The 12,420-nt window shown below is 42.1% G+C and overlaps 1 long non-coding RNA gene across 1 annotated transcript; it reads right to left on the bottom strand.

The window, feature by feature from the left end:
- Positions 1–501: 501 nt before the first annotated feature.
- LOC125461099 (uncharacterized) lies at positions 502–10,624 on the bottom strand. The gene is made up of 4 exons (XR_009443227.1): positions 10,548–10,624; positions 9,779–9,816; positions 6,565–6,616; positions 502–930 (listed from the first exon to the last, which is right to left on the bottom strand). It is a non-coding gene; the product is annotated as an uncharacterized LOC125461099 (long non-coding RNA).
- Positions 10,625–12,420: the final 1,796 nt, after the last annotated feature.

The raw sequence follows: 12,420 nt of genomic DNA, 5'->3' as shown, positions 1-12,420 counted from the left end.
CTATAGAGGGAATGCAATTAAGGCACACCATGGTTGGTGGAACTGTCCAATGAAAGGAGACTGATCAAACATGAATTGTATTCTTTCGAGTTTTGAAAAATGAGTGGTAATCTTGTTGAAACCAGGAAAGGGATAGACCGAGTAAATGAGGGCAAGCTGTTTCCCCTAACGGAGGGTCCAGATCCAGGAGTCACAATTTGAAAATAAGGTGACTATTCTGAAGAAGGGTCCAGACCCGAAACGTCAGCTTTCCTGCTCCTCTGATGCTGCTTGGCCTGCTGTGTTCATCCAGCTTCACACCGTGTTATCTCAGATTCTCCAACATCTGCAGTTCCTACTACCTTTGAAAATAAGGTGGATGCCTTTTAGAACCAAAGTAAAGATAATTGTTTTCTACTCAAAAGGTGGAGAATCCTTTGGAATTCTTTACTGTCTAGGGCTGTGGAGGCTCAGTTTTTAATTATATTTAAGATAAAGGTTGATGTTTTTCATGATTGCCAATGACATAAAAGATTATGGCAACAGTGCAGGTAAAACACATTGAAGTGCCCTGTCCTTCATGAAAGTGTTGAATGATGTAGCAGGCTGAATGGGCTGAATTACCTACTCGTGTACCTGTGTTCTCATAACCTATGAGTGTGTAGAATCCATGAACAATCCCGTATGTCTGGGACAAGTTTCATTAAATGACACAAAAATTCTCAGTTCACTCGGATTTGGGTGCTTCAGCCCCTCCACAACGTTTAACAAGCTCCGCAGGGAGCTTATGGAGCCATTAATTGGAGGCAAATAGATTCCAATGTCCTCACCTCCCACTCTCCTTTTGTAAATCGCACTGCATCCTGGAGGTATCCAGATTCAGAGAAGCCTTCCAGGAATGCAAGTGGAAATTTTATTTTTAAAACCATACCATATTGGTCTGTTGCTCTCCTAAAATTGAAAAGAATGATAAAAGAGATTAATTTCTAAATTAAAACTGAACAAAGCATACCTTCCTCGTCAACGTGTTGATTGAAAAGGAACATAATATCATCTCACTTTAATTCTGATGAAGGACAAATGCAAAACTGACAAGCATGAGTGAAGTCAAATGAACGGTATGTTCTTCATAAAGAATGATGGGTATTTTTAATTGCAATGTGCAATCATCAGAAGCCATTAATATGGATAATTTCTTTCACAAAGTATGGTATATGGTTAAGAGCAAGACTAAATCTTTTTTGAATACACAGAAATATCTGAATACAGACAATGTGATTTCAATTGTATCAGAAACACATCCCTCACACCCCGCCCCCACCACAAACGCCCAAAGAGGATCCCCCTCGTTCTCACACACCACCCCACCAACCTCCGGATACAACGCATCATCCTCTGACACTTCCGCCATCTACAATCCGACCCCACCACCCAAGACATTTTTCCATCCCCACCCTTGTCTGCTTTCCGGAGAAACCACTCTCTCCGTGACTCCCTTGTCCACTCCACACTCCCCTCCAGCCCCACCACACCCGGCACCTTCCCCTGCAACCACAGGAAATGCTACACTTGTCCCCACACCTCCTCCCTCACCCCCATTCCAGGCCCCAAGATGACTTTCCATATTAAGCAGATGTTCACCTGCACATCAGCCAATGTGGTGTACTGTATCCACCGTACCCGATGTGGCTTCCTCTACATTGGGGAAACCAAGCGGAGGCTTGGGGACTGCTTTGCAGAACACCTCCGCTCGGTTCGCAATAAACAACTGCAACTCCCAGTCGTGAACCATTTTAACTACCCCCCCATTCCTCAGACAACATGCCCATTATAGGCCTCCTGCAATGCCACAATGATGCCCCCCGAAGGTTGCAGGAACAGCAACTCATATTCCGCTTGGGAACCCTGCAGTCCAATGGTATCAATGTGGACTTCACCAGCTTCAAAATCTCCCCTTCCCCCACTGCATCCCAAAACCATCCCAGCTCATCCCCTCCCCCCACTGCATCCCAAAACCAGCTCCGCCTGTCTCTGCCTCCCTCACCTGTTCTTCCTCTCACTTATCCCTTCCTCCCACCTCAAGCCGCACCTCCATTTCCTACCTACTAACGTCATCCCACCTCCTTGACCTGTCCATCTTCCCTGGACTGACCTATCCCCTCCCTACCTCCCCACCTCTACTCTCTCCACCTATCTTCTTTACTCTCCAACTTCGGTCCGCCTCCCCCTCTCTCCCTATTTATTCCAGAACCCTCTCCCCATCCCCCTCTCTGATGAAGGGTCTAGGCCCGAAACATCAGCTTTTGTGCTCCTGAGATGCTGCTTGGCCTGTTGTGCTCATCAAGCTCCACACTTTGTTATCTTGATTTCAATTGTGCTGGGTATGCAGGAATATCATTTGTGCACTACAGCAGGGGAGGGTTGATGTATCAACTGTATCTTTAATTGAAATTTTCAGATGTAAGATTGCATTTTGTACTTTTAGCGTATGGACACATTATCATATTTGGATGGAATTACTTTGCCTGGCTTTTCAAATGGAGGTGATAATTTATTTAAAAACAAGAGGTTTAAACATTTGGAATGAATACATTGATTTGAACTTGGGTGGGATCTGTCTTCTTGAGATTATGGCACAGCATGGCATGTTTTATGCCCATTGGGCTATTATGATCCCAGCTGATGTAAATCCTGTGCAAGCCAAATCTGAGACTGGTATCACGCCTGGCGGATGGCATTTGTTTTTTTTTCAGATGGGGAACTACAAACAAGCAAATCTGTAGGTTTGGTTTTAACAGTAAAACAGCAGTTCATTTCACAAAAGAAATGAAGATAAAGTAGAATAAATCAAGCCAAATATATATGTGCAAAAAATTTCAAAATGCAAAGTAAAATACAATCCCAATAATCCCAACACTCCTTTACAGTATTCAAACACCACAACAAATTTTCTTCTCAACTATACATATTATATATGTGCTTACCATAACTGTACCTTCATTTCCTGGTTTGAAGAATCTGATCACCTCTTCCCTGAACATTTTTTACAACTGAGTATCAACATTTTCAACTTTAAATACCTTCATCAAAGTTTTGTCCAAACACTTCTGGTCTTGGACTTTAAAAAGCAATTCTCTACATAGCAGCAACCTATTTCTTACATATTTAAATGATCTCCCTTCTCTAGAAGCAATAACTTTAGACATCCAGCTTTTAACAAAGCTTCTGCAAATTCTGCCAAACTGAAATCCAAAAGCTTTTCTCAAGCTGCGGGTTTTTCCCCAAATTAAAAGCAAACAAAATTCCCTTGATTTTTTAAACTGAAAGCCTACCATACAACTATTTATTGTGTTTATTTGTAAAAGCTCTTCCAACGTACATAAATTGCCATTAACCTCCAAGAAGTATCTCCCTCAGACGTTTTAAAAATACATCACCATGACTACAGAAATACCGACAAGTTAAAAGTCAACTTATTTAACTATACAGATCATTACCTACATGCCATAAGGTACTAGCTAAAATATAACTAAATTACACATTTTATATAAGACTTTATGGACTTAGAAGAAGAATCAGGCCTTATAGCCAGTTAAGTCTACTCTGTTATTTGATCAAGTCTAATAGAATTATGGTCACTGGTTCCAAAAGTGCTCCTCCCTAAAAGATGGGTCACTTGCCCTGCCTTATTTCCCAAGAAGAGGTCAGGTTTTGTCCCTTCTCTGGTAGGGCCATCTACATCTTGATTGAGAAGGCTTTCTTGAACACACTTAACAAATTGATCCTATCCAAGCCTCAAACGCTATAGCAGACCCAATCTATGTTTGGGAAGTTAAAATCCCCTGCTATTATAACCTATTATTCTTACAACTTTCTGCAATCTGTGTACATATTTGCTACTCAACCTCACTCTTTCTACTGGGGAGCCCACAGCACAACCATATTTAAAGTGATCACCCCATTCTTATTTCTCCATTCCACCCATATATCTTCATTGGATAATACCTAAGGAATATCATCTCTAAGTACTAAGTCCATGATATTTCCTTTATCAAAAATAACACTTCCCCTCCCCTCTTCCTTCCCATTCTATCTTTCCTATAGCACTTATACCCCAGAAGATTGGGCTGCCATTCCTGTCCCTCTTTTGGCCATGTTTCTGTAATAGCCATGTTATCCCAGCCCCATGCTCCCATCCATGCCCTAAGTTTAGCTGCCTTATCTGTCAGACGTCTTACATTGAAATAATGCAGTTTAATTTATCAGTCTTCCCCATTCCCTGCCGCGCTCTTGCCTGCCTTGTTCATGTAACTTGCTCACATTAATTTTTCTAGGAGCCTCACTTTTGTCCTAGGTTTTCACCTTGTCTTTTGTCTCACAGCTGTTTTGAGTTTTTCCCCTTTTGGTTTCCCAACTCTACCCACACAGATTGTACGCCTTCCGACTCTGTATCACTTTTTTCTATCGATTTAATTTCATTTCTAATCGAAAAGGCAAATCCTGTTCCCTCTACCCACCTGCCTGTCCTTTCAATAGGATTTTCACCTTTAGTTCCCAGCCCTGATCCTCTTGCAGCCATGTCTCTGTGATACACAAGGCATGGTACCTGCCAATTTCAATCAGTGCTACAAGCTCATTTATATTTCATATGCTGTGTGCATTTATGTACAATACTCTCAGTCCTAAATTGACTGCCTCCCTTCTCATACTTGTCTCCTCATCTGCATGAAGCTAGATTCCTGATCCTTTCCATATCTCTACCAAAACTGAAAGAACTGCAGATGCTGTAAATCAGGAACAAAAACAGAAGTAGCGGGAGATGCTGAGCAGGTCTGGCAGTGCCTGTGAAGAAAAAAATCAAAGTTAATGTTTCTAAGGAAAGGTCACTGTACCTGAAACATTAACTCCGATCTTTTCTCCACAGATGCTGCCAGCCCTGCTCAGCTTTTCCCGCTACTTCTGTTATTTCTTTTCTTTCCATGTCTCTTGTCCAATTATTTGTTCCAGAAACTTTAACACTGTCTGCTGAGCCCTCACTCTTTCCACCTTTTCTGTAATTCCACATGCAACTGATGCCTTCCCCCAATATTATTTATTTTAAAGCCCTAACCACAGCCTTAGTTATGCAACTTGCCAGGACTCTGGTCCCAGCATGATTCAGGTGGAAAGCATGCTATTGGAACAGTTCCCTCTTTCCCAAGTCCTGGTGCCAATGTCCCATGAAATCAAACCTGTTTCTCCCACACCAATAATCACAGAATCTCTACAGTGTGGAAACAGGCCCTTCAGCCCAACAAATTCACACCAACCCTCAAAGCATCCTACCCACTCCCATATAATCCACTTAATCTGCACACCCCTGAACACTATGGGCAATTTAGCATGGCCAATCCACCTAACCTGCACATTTTTGGACTGTGGGAGGAAACCGGAGCACCTGGAGGAAACCCACGAGGACACAGGAAGGATGTGCAAACTCCACACTAACAATCGCCCGAGGGTGAAATCAAACCCAGGTCCCTGGTGCTGTGTGGCAACAGTGCTAGCCACTGAACCACATTGCTACCCTTATCTTTGAGCCATTGTCTACTTTAAACTTGTTGATCCTGTGCCAGTTTGCTCATGGCTCAGGTCATAATCCAGAGACTAATACATTTTTGGTTCTGCTTTTTTAATTTAGCCCCTAGCTGCTCATGCTCCCCCAGCAGACCCTCTTTCCCCGCTCTACCTACACCGTTGGTGCTTACATGGACAATGCCAACTGGATCATTCCCCTCCTACTCTGAGTTTGTCTGCAGCCCAGATGAGATGTCCTGAGGAAGAATATCTCGAAACATTAACTCTGATTCTTTTCTTCACAGATGCTGCCAGACCTGCTGAGATTTTCCAGAAACTTGGTATTTGTTCCTGAGATATTCTGAACCGGGGGATTAGATGCAGCTTTCAGGTATCTCAACCCTGGCTGTAGAGAACACTGTTTAAATCCCCTGAATACACTGTGCCCAATTACAATACATTTCGATATCCTCCCCACTCTTGAATGACTCCCTGTGCCATGGTGCAGTGGTAACTTTGCTCATGCTCACTACAGCCTTTGCTCTCATCCACACAGGCAGCAAGAATCTCAAGCCAGTTTGACAACCTCTTGGTTCCCTCTATCTGCCTCACTTATAGTCACACCCTCCTGTCGCTGACCACTGACCGAATTCAAGGTAACCTAAGGGGTGTGAATGCCTTCTGAAACACAGAATCCACATAACTCTCCCAATCCCAGATGTGTTCCAACATTCAAAGCTCAGACTCCAGCTCATCAATTCTGAGCTGGAGTTCCTCAAGCAGCCAACACTTCTGAGGGATGTGGTTACTATGAACCACAATAAAGTCCACCAGGCACTACGTCATGTTAACACATCACCTGGCCCCGTATCCCTATTTCAATGACTTAGTTCTTAAAGTGATTTCATAAAAAAAATGTGCTGGTCTTTTTAAGCTTGTAGCCCATAAATATTTCCCTAGTTTACCTTCAATAATGTATAACAGATTGTCAAAGTAGTAGCTATCACCAGCTAATGAACGTAAGTTTACCTGTAATATCAATCTTCTCAGTTGGGCTCTTCATCATCACCTTCAACTTATCCTGTCAAACAAAAACATACAAACAATGTGCCAAAACAATGCCAGCAAAAAGCACCCTTTCCCCTCTTCATCAAATTCCCGCACTGCCTCCAAATTCCCCAACCTAAATATTCAATCAGGCAGTGTCTCACTCCGGATGTGATCTCTGTTTCCTGCCCGTGTTGAACTTACACAAACAGCAGAGTATATGTATAAAAAGCAACAGACGCTGATACTAACCTGGGTTCAGGACCGGTGCCAGGGGATTGGAGAATTATAAACATTCCACCTGTTTCGAAAGTGTTTGCAAAGCGTGGCCCAGCAACTGCAAGCCACTGGTTTAAGTTTAGTGGTGGGGCAGGTTTTCAAAGTAATTGGGATAAAATTAATGGCCATGGAGAAACAAAGATTGATTCAGAAGACTCAGGATGGATTTATTAAAGGAATATTGTAACTAAGTAGCTTACTGGAGCTGAAGAAAGGGTAGCAGGAAGGGCGGCCAGGAGAATGGCTGGACCGTACATGCACTTTCAAAATCAGTACAGTGTCAAAAAAAAATGAGGAATGTGTGGTGATTAACTTTGGTACTGAGAATATCGAGCAACACTATAAATTCTAAAGTACTATTCTCATGGGTGCACGGTAGCAGCGAGATGAGTATGTGAACATAAGTCATAAAAGGTGGCAGGATTGGCATTCCACACAGCTAAGCTGCCCTGCCGTGTCTTAAACATATTTTCAGAATTTCAGAGGTGAATAAGCAATGGGTAAAATTACTCAACAATCAGCTATGAATGTCACTCTGGCTATCACAAGCTCCTTGGCTTCTCTGGTCCTCTGATTGCAGCACAAAGCCAGAACTCACTGTTGGATCGCCCTCTGGATGGATTATGGTGTTGTCTCCCAGGCTGACTACAGCACCACCTTCTGGACTAATTAGAGCACAACAGCTGACACTGACTGGAGCGCAGATTACATAAGATTACTTCAGTTTGGAAACAGGCCCTTCGGCCCAACAAGTCCACACTGCCCCTTGCAGCATCCCACCCATCCCCATCCCCCTATAACCTACACACCCCTGAACACTACAGGCAATTTAGTATGGCCAATCCAACTAGCCTGCACATCTTTGGACTGTGGGAGGAAACCGGAGCACCTGGAGGAAACCCATGCTTTAATGGGGAGAATGTGCAAACTCTGCACAGGCAGATGCCTGAGGCTGGAATTGAACCTGGGTCCCTGGTGCTGTGAGGCTGCAGTGCTAACCACTGAGCCACTGTGCTGCCACCGACCCCCACCTTTCCATTCCCTTGGATTGATTGAAGCCTTAACTGCCTGGACTGTCTGGAGCCCCTCAACCACAGCTTTGCTCTGTATCGCTTTCAGGGCTCCATCAGGTCAGACACAGGGGCATTCCCTGTTTGCTGCTTTCATGGGGTCCATGCTCTTCAGCCTGAAGGTACCTACTCTTTGCTAACCACCAGAGATGGCCTATAGAGACAGGCAGTCTTGTTCCACTTAAAATCATTGTCTACACTTGGGTAGCTTTATAATGCAAGTCAATAGAAGAATCATTTAATTCCTTATCTAAGGACAATGCAACAAAAACTTGCCCAAATGCGAGGTGATGCATTCTGGAAGATCAAATTCAAGGGTGAACTATACAGTAAATGGAAAAGCCCTAGGGAAAATTGATGAACAGAGAGAACTGGGTGTTCAGGTCCATTGTTCGCTGAAGGTGACAACACAGGTCAATAGGGTGGTCAAGAAGGCATATGGCATGCTTTCCTTCATCGGACGGGGTATTGAGTACAAGAGTTGGCAGGTCATGTTGCAGTTGTATAGGACTTTCATTCAGCCACATTTGGAGTACTGTGTACAGTTCTGGTCGCCACATTACCAAAAGGATGTGGATGCTTTGGAGAGGGTGCAGAGGAGGTTCACCAGGATTTGCCTGGTATGGAGGGAGCTAGCTATGAAGAGAGGTTGAATCGATTAGGATTATTTTCATTAGAAAGACGGAGATTGAGGGAGGACCTGATTGAGGTCTACAAAATCATGAGGGGTACAGACAGGGTGGATAGCAAAAAGCTTTTTCCCAGAGTGGGAGACTCGATTACTCGGGGTCATGAGTTCAAAGTGAGAGGAGGAAAGTTTAAGGGAGATATGCGTGGAAAGTTCTTTACACAGAGGGTGGTGGGCGCCTGGGCCGCGTTGCCAGCGGAGGTGGTAACGCAGTCATGTTAGCGTCTTTTAAGATATATTTGGACAGGTACATGGATGGGCAGGGAGCAAATGGACACAGGCCGTTAGAAAATAGATGACAGGTTAGACAGAGGATCTTGATCGGCGCAGGCTTGGAGGGCCGAAGGGCCTGTTCCTGTGCTGTAGGTTTCTTTGTCTTTGTCTTTGTCTTAAAGCGTTGGAAGACATGCCAGTCCATAGGAAAATGCTTGCTTTTAGCTGTTGAATGTCTGAAGTTTCTCAGCTGAGTAAAAGTTAATTGGGCAAGTGAAGTTAATTCCTATGAATTGTGGTTTTAATGAGATGATATTGTAACCCGATAGGCTACTCTCTGCTCAATGGTGGCATACTCAATCTGCTACCTGAGGCAAGGGGAGAACTTAAATTTTGAAGTTTAGCTTGACAACAGAAATATGAATTTTTGTCTTTTATCTGATTCAATTCATCCACCACCACACGTCCTGCTCCCTTTGGCATTCAAAAATCCCAGCCCATCGTGTTGTCTGTACGTTACTTGGGCATCTATTTGTCAGCTTCAATCCTGCTCTTGTCCGGCAAGACATATCCTTTTAAATAAATCAATTACTAACTGCTTCTGATGGCAACAATTCCAAATACCTGCCACACTTTGCAAAGAACATATTATTCATTTGACTTCACTTGAGCTTATCAGTTTTGTGTGTGTCTTTCGTCAACATTATAATTAAAATTAAGGTGAGATAAAATTATGTTCCCACTCAATCATCGCTTTGCCAAGAAAAGTGTTTAATTCAGTTTTACTATTATGTGTGATTTCTTCTATAATCCTTTTAAGTTTTTGGAAAGCCACATATTGCTATGGTTTTTAAAATAGAATGCCCAATCTACATGTAATATTTAAACAAAGCTGTCCTATGTTTGAAAGAACTAAAGTAACATTTCAGTGGATTAGATATCTTACCTTCTTTGTTTTTACTGTTATTAACGGCCATCCATTACCTATGAACAAGAGTAGACCATTCAGCCCTTCAAGTCTGCTCTGCTATTTAATAAGCTCATGGCTGATATAATTGGTATTTTTACATAAAAGGATTCAATGTTTTTGACAATTTCACCTGCCTGTTTAGTTGACACAAATGACCCATCATCTACTGTGTGCTGGTTTTAAGGATAAGGTCTGCATTAGGGTATGTTTGACACTACTGCCATGCTAAATGGGGTAGAGTTTGAACAAATCTAGAAACTCAAGATTGGCTATCTATGAGACACTTTGGGTGATTACCAGCAGTAGGACTGTACTTGAACACAGTAGCAATCTCGTGGCTCGGCACATAATTGGATCCTGGTGTCGAGAAAAGTAATGGCACCAGCTGGAGTTAACTGGCCACATTCCAGCTTCTGTTAAAACCAGTTTTGAATGAAATAGAGGCGAGCAGCATCAGAAAAGAAATTTCTCAGGCTTTAGTCTCTCTCACTCACCAAAAACAAAGTTTAAATTCAACTTGACAAGTCAAACACACAACTCTCAAACACACTCTTTGAAACAAGAGTGCAAATAATTAATTTTTCTGCTTGACTGAAAGCATTAGATCATCTCAAAACAGACAAGGCAAAAAGTCAGTTTGTAAAGTATTCAGTGAATCCTGGATTTTATTCCCCGTTTATTTAGAAATCAAAGGAACTCCATTAATTCCCATTATTCCCCACACCTAATGTACGAACACTCTTACCTTGAAGTGTGGATGAAAGAAGGCAGTCAACTGGAGTAAATTATTACTTTCTCCTTTTGGGATTCCAAGTGAATCCAAGGCAGCCAAACAATATCTCAAATTGTCAGATCATGTGTAGCTGTTTTTGGTGTCAGAGATGTTTGGTAAAGCCCCCATTCTATGTAACAGAAACATGTGGAAATAAACCACAGGAAGCAGATAACAGATAAACACAGGAAGTAATTATTCAGCAGGAAAGCTTGAAGGAAATGGATTGTTTCTGTGACTTCCATGGTGTTCCTCCTGATTATTTTGGACGTCAGCAGTAATAAAGGAAGCAGAACAGTAATTGCAGGGCAACTTGTGTTTACACAGTGTTGACACCAAAAATGTTACCATCACATTGTTTATTTCATTTAAGGGAAAGATTACATGTACATCAGTAATATTCAAATTAAGGATGCCGCCCATATTCCAGGGCAGGAGCCTTCCTGGAAACAGATTTTGCAGATTCAGGGTCACTAAATTTAAGATTTCAGATGTCGAAAAACATTGCAGCATCTGAGGAGACAGATTCTGCTCAGATTATCCAAGAAGTTGAGCATATTTTCCCACTTATTCACAGGGAAGGGGGCTCAAAGGCAAATAGACACAGGACCACCCTGGAAAAATGCCACAGCTGGACCACCTAAACATTGACACCTACTGTTGAAGTCTCTGACCTGTAACTGCCTGGACCCACCAAATAAAGAAGCAAACTTCTGTCCACATTAGTGTTGCACATGTGTGGAATGGACAGAAGCCAGTAACACAGCTTCCTGTGTACATGAATTGCCATTCTCTTAAAGGGACAGGCATTACCACAAGTCAAAATAAGATTGATCATTGCATCGTATCATCTTTACCATTTAAAATATATGGCCTATATTAATGTTTAGAAGCTGCAGAATACTCCCACAATTTAAAACGACAGTAGATGTCGTAACCACCAGCGTCAATTCTCAAATTGTTATTCTGTTTAAAATTGTAACATCCATCATTGCAACATTTGTTTATGGAATCAAACTTCCTAACCTGCTGAGATTTAAAGAATGAAGTTTCCTTCGACAAACTTTATTTTCTTTGTGCTGTCAGAGGTTAGAAGTGCAAGTTTGGGGAATAATTATTATGAGTTTAAGTGTTAACATGTGCTTAGTGTTTGAATTGTGCAGGTCAATATCTTTAGTTTGGCTCAGTGGTACGACAAAGATAAGTTCAGCTTCAAGTCCCTCTCCAGCAAAACAGCACATAGTTTAAGCTTGCACTTCAGTGAGTGCTGCTGGAGTATTACACTATCAGAGTTGCCTCCACTCAAAAAAAGCATTAAATCTTCTGGCAGTAGTGAAGGATTCTATAGCACTTTTCGCAGAGGAGATTCTAGTGTCTCTCAAACAACACAACTAAAATTGGCCATTTCTCTCATTTACTAACTAGAGGACATTGTAGAGTATAAATTGGCTGCTGTGTTTGCCTACATAACAAGAGTGAATATACTTAAACAGTAATTAATTGGCTGTTCAAGCTCTATGGGACATCCTGAGGATGTAGAAGATTTTAGATAAAGGAAGTTCTTTGTTATTGCATTGCTTAGCTAATTCAGGTGAAATTTCTCTGTTCATTTTCTGCATCAGAAATTATTTTACGTTGGCCTGGGGTCAGTGAACCAGTTTACTCTTTTACGAAACCATTGAATTGTCATAGTCACCTTTGTTTGTACAACTTTTTTCTATATTTTCAGATTCTTGAAACAGGCCTGACAAGCCATTCGTGAAACCCGAATTCGTGTTTATGAGAGTATTAATCTGTGTTTGCTGCATAATATATCAAAAAACTAATGCACATCTCACAGCAGAAA

The sequence above is a fragment of the Stegostoma tigrinum genome, chromosome 2 (assembly GCF_030684315.1).
Source record: "Stegostoma tigrinum isolate sSteTig4 chromosome 2, sSteTig4.hap1, whole genome shotgun sequence".
NCBI lineage: Eukaryota > Metazoa > Chordata > Chondrichthyes > Orectolobiformes > Stegostomatidae > Stegostoma > Stegostoma tigrinum.
Note: the sequence above shows the minus strand (reverse complement) of the source record. Positions and strands in the feature narration are given on the sequence as shown.